Source organism: Octodon degus, unplaced genomic scaffold (genome assembly GCF_000260255.1).
Source record: "Octodon degus isolate 3935 unplaced genomic scaffold, OctDeg1.0 scaffold00082, whole genome shotgun sequence".
NCBI classification, from domain to species: Eukaryota; Metazoa; Chordata; class Mammalia; order Rodentia; family Octodontidae; genus Octodon; species Octodon degus.
In genome coordinates, this window is record NW_004524658.1 from 8,973,068 (window position 1) to 8,978,359 (window position 5,292).

A 5,292-nucleotide genomic window follows, 5' to 3' on the forward strand; every position below is an offset into this window, starting at 1 on the left:
GAAAGGCAGACAGGCAAAAATGCCAAGTCAGAATTTTTGCTGACAAATGAGACAACTTTTTAAGGCAGGAATTTAGAAGGTTATTAAAAGGGATAATGCATCCTACCAAATTGGATATTAGAGATGATGCTGATTCAAAATTTTCCTGGAAAGAATCTAATAAATTAAGGACCCAAGAAGAAAGGAGCTGAGAACTCAGAAGTCAGCATGGAACATTTTAGTGCAGGTCAGCCTAGAAAACCTGTTCAGACACAGAGAATGAGGCCATCCGTGTAGCACATTTGTTAGGAGCAGAGCCCCCAGGAAACCCAAGGAGTGGGAATCCTGACTTCTTACCTCAAGCAGCTATGTTACTTTAGGCATGTAATTAACCTTTCAAAGTCAAAGACTTAAAAGAAAAACTCTGTATGGTTATTAAATGGAATAATGATTATGAAACTATTAACATAATAAGTGGCATACAGAAAATCTGAAGTAAATGATATTCATAAGCATTAAGAAGAGGAAAATCTGAAGCAATACTGGTTTTCCTTGACTCCAGGAAAAGCATTTGAAAGGTAAATCTCTGGCCCTGCATATAGAAAAGTGGGATGATGTACCACTTAGATGAATTAAAGATCACATTTGACTCTTAGGAAGCTAGACACAATAGACAGGGAACCATGTGTGACAAAATCCCAGATAGACCTCAGCTTTCTTACCTATAAATCTGAATTTGATGCTATTTTATAAACCTTCCAGCTCTAACATATTATGACTCTATAAAATGAAATAGATTGTTGAATTATGATAGACATACTCTTTCATTTTATATGACCTTAGAAAAGAATAATGCCCTTAGATGATCTGACATTTTCAAGCTTTAACTTGCCTCATTAATTTAAGATCGAAGCAATAACAGATGGGATTGACAGTAAAATTGAAATTGAAATTAGCACATAAATTATATAGAAAACTATTAATTTGATGCAGTAATCCCATAGCTAATTCAAAAAGTTTGGGAGAATGTTATGTTAGGAAAATTTTATACAGCAGTTTAAAAAAGCAATTAAACAACAAAGAGGAGATTTTCAGCAAGGAAAAACCTCTAGGAAGTGACATCATAAAGACTGTGGAATAGGAACCTTCTACCGTCATTCATCTGCAGAAGTATCATTTTTTTCTGCATTTAGGACAGGGTCTACAGTGTCTACATGGTCTCACTGCATACATCGGACTCATAGTGACCGCCTGCTTACAGCCTCCCAAGTTCAGGGATTATAGGCATGCACCATTATGCCCAGTCTCAATTGCAGTCTCAGCACACCCTGGTGGTGGGGCTGGCACAGCAGGCCCAGGGATCGAACCCTCAGCCCCCGCATCTGCCTAAGTAGGCGCTTTAATCCCCTGAGCTATTTGGCCCACCCTAGAAGCATCAATTTTGATAATTATAGAAATGAATGGTTTTATGGTAGTCTTGTGGAACAGTTTCAACACACAGCTAGAGCAAAGAATAAAAAAAGATGAATTAAAGAGGGTGAAAAGAATATCATAATTGCATCCCTTTTACCTTTGCATAAATGGCATAGCTCAGTGCCACAGAGACTCTTTTGTTCCCCACAGTTTCTCTCACTGGGAAAGATGAGATAAAGGTGCATAAAACTTCAAATGCTCCCGATATATTAGCTTCTGCCTAAGGCGCCCACTGCTTTCTCATCCCACCCAGAGCACTGAGGTGAACAGCAGAATTGATCTGATTAGGGTACAAGTTGGGAAAAAAGCTCATGATGCTAATACTCTTCCAGGGGCTCCATTAGAAAACCAGCCTGCAAGCCAGTTGGGACAGCTTGACTGGGGATTAACCAATGAATCTGCAGATATCGCTAGTGTTTCACATTCCTCACTTCCCTTCCGGGTTGGCTCCCGAGGGTGCCTTCACGCGCAGTGACCATGAGTATCTCACATAGACAGTGAACTGTATGGGATTCAGAGAAACTTTATAAACGTTAGACCTTTGGGACACCATTCTAAGGAAAACAAACAGGAGGGTTGATTTTAATCCCAGTTTGGCTTTAGATGGATAAGAGAAGATTATAATCTAAAGAATTCATCCAAAGAGGGAAAAGGAGGAGTACACTAACAACAAGCACAGAAAATGTCTACAACGTAATTAGAAACTCTAGTGGCACTATTGAGGAAGTCATTTTCTTTTCATTTTAGTCAATAAAGACTGGAGAATGGGACCGCTTTTTTAAATGGAGACATTAATGCAAGATTTTAAAGAATATGAAAACTTGACACACAAAGGGATAAAGTAATATCTAGTACTCTGGTCCAAATAAATTGATATCAATAAATTGTCTGACAAAAATAAATACAATTGTTTTAAAGAAGCTAAGAAGGGCCGGGGAGATGGCTCAGTGGAATAAGCGCTTTCTGGCAAGTGCAAGGGCCTGAGTTCAATCCCTGGTTCCGAAAAATAAAAAATAAAAAATAAAAAAAGAAGCTAAGAAATTTTCTAGAGGACATAGATCTACACTTAGGTAATAAAAAATACATGGATAAAATAAAAAAAATTGATAGAGATAAAAATGAAAAGAAATTTGGAAGCTGAACAATATATGGAATAACATGAAAAACAAAAGATAGAGCACCAACAGCAGACAATCAATCAGAAGAATCTGTAAATTTGAATAGTCATTTGACTATATCTAGTCAGAGAAGAAAAAAGGAAAACCAATAAAAATTACAAAACCCTATAGCCCAGGGGAAACTCAAAGAAGAAAGCTAATTTGAATTATGGAAATAGGGAGATAAGAGACAGAACGGTAGAAATCTCATTTTAAAAAATGACTGATAATCTCACAAGTCAGAAAACAATGATAACAGACATTTTTTGCTTGTGTACAGATTGAAATGTTTCTAGTTTCCTCTCACAGAAATTAAGAAATCATCATGATTGAACTTTCAAAAATCAGACACAAAAGTTTGAAATAAGTACAAATTTTTTTAAAAAGCTCATATACAAGGTTATCATTGAGGTTTGCAACAGATTTTTTTTGCAGAAGTAGTACCTGTCTAAGAGAAAGTAGCATAATATATATAAAGTGATATAAAGAAAAGTAAAACATTGACAAAGAAAATTTTATCTTACAAAGTTGTACATCGGAAATGGAGATATAGGGGGCCTGCCCCTTAGCTCAGTTCTTTAAGTGGCTGCTTCAACGAAACAGTCAGGCTCAGGTTGCTGTGGTTCGATCCCCACAACTCAAGCCAGCCAAACCTGCCCAGAAGGCATTCAGAACAAAAAAAAAAAAGAGAGAGAGAGAGAGAGAGAGAGAAAGAAACGGAGATATAAGCGATATGAAGGATAAGTTATAAATAAGAAAATACATGAAATTATAAAAGTCACTGGAAATATAGAGACAATAGTAATATTTACAATAATGCTATAATGATTGTGTAGAAATTACATATAGCAATACATATTAAATGGAATATTATAAAAACAATTATTATCTGCAATAATTCTTGGATCTATAAAATAAAATCACAAATTATAGTATCAAAAGCAGGGAACCCTGGAGAGCTACAATCTGTGACCCAGCTCATGCATAGGCACAGATTTTCTTGGTGCCATTGAAGAACTGTGGAGAGGACTCTCTGGGCAGCCTGAGAGACTAGTAAGCTCTGACTCTTAGCCACTGGCATATAGGCCTACAGCTTGTGCTCGTACTGGTGCAACATTTTAAGAACTTAGGAGGACCCTGAATGGCCCGCCAGACCTCTGCAGACCTGTGATCTGTGGGTCCATCACAAACAGACATAGAGCTTTATGGGGCCTGATCCTTTCATTTAAGAACTTAGGAGGACTCTGGGCAGTCTGTGGGACTCTAGCAAGCTGAATCACTTGGTCCCTGGCAAACAGATGTACAGCTTGTGCTGGTACTGGTCCAAAATTTTAAGAATTTAGGAGGATTCTAAGTGGCCCAGGAGATCCTGGTGAATACAGCCAACACCCACCACCTACACTAAAGCTTTGTTGAGCGTTGGCTAGTTCCCCCATTAGTAGCAAGAGCCTTAATGAGTGTTACCCTGATCCCCATTATAGTAAAAACTTTACTGACACATGCCTTACCACTCTCCCACCACTGTTAAGTCTGGATAGTTACTGGGAGCTTCAAAATACCAAACATTGGAGCAAAAGGCAATCCCAATCCTCCAGCCCACCCAGAACAAACCTAGGAGACAAAGGCATACAAGAATTTGGAAATCACACAAATGAAATTTCTGAAATGATAGCAACTGAAGTAAAGAAACAAGTCCATCAGTCTATAGAAGAAATAAGATCAGACGTAATCTTTCAGGTCAAAAAAATAATGACAAGAATTGTAAAATAATTCCTCAGCACAGCTAAAGAAGACAGATAAAAATAATAAAGGAGAATAGAAAAATTATGGATACATTGAATGAACAATACAAGAAATAATTAGAATGCATGAAACAGATTCAAACAGATATCCAAGAAAATAAGAACTCCATTGAAAGGTGGCAAAACCTCTTGAATGAAAATGAAGATAGAGTTTCAGACTTTGAAGACAGTGGTGCAGCTAATGAATATGAAAGAAAAGATCTCTTAAAACTAACAAGAACCAGGAAATAATAATTCAGCAGCTACAAGATGACACAAAGAAAAATAGTAAAAGAATAATAGCTGTCAATGAAGCAGCAGGAGATAGCACAAATGACATAAAAAGACAAATTGCAGAAGTACGAGCAGAAAATTTTCCAAACAAGAGAAAGGAACTAAAGCATATAAAACTACAAACAGCCACAATCAACATAAATCTACACCTAGATACATAATAAACAGGATCTCAGAAATTCAGCAAAAGAATAGAATATTAAAAACTGCTAGAGAGAAGAAACAAATTACCTACAATGGAAAGCCCATCAGAATCATGGCAGTTTTCTCGAGACAAACCATCAAATGAAGAACAATTTGGAATGAAGTATTTCAGGTCCTGAAAGAAAATAACTTCCAACCCAGATTGATGTAACCTACAAAACTATCCATCAAATTTGATGGTGAGATAAGATCCTTCAATGACAAAGAACAACTGAAGAAATTCATGGCCACCAAACCAATTTACAAAGAGTACTGACAGATATTCTGGAAAGAGACAGAAATGCCCACAGCTTCAAGAACATCAGAAAGGCATCATGAAACAGACATAATAATTTTAAAAAGGAAGAAAGAATGAACTCTAGAGCAGAAAAAAAAACCATGAGAAACATAAGCTAATGCATATC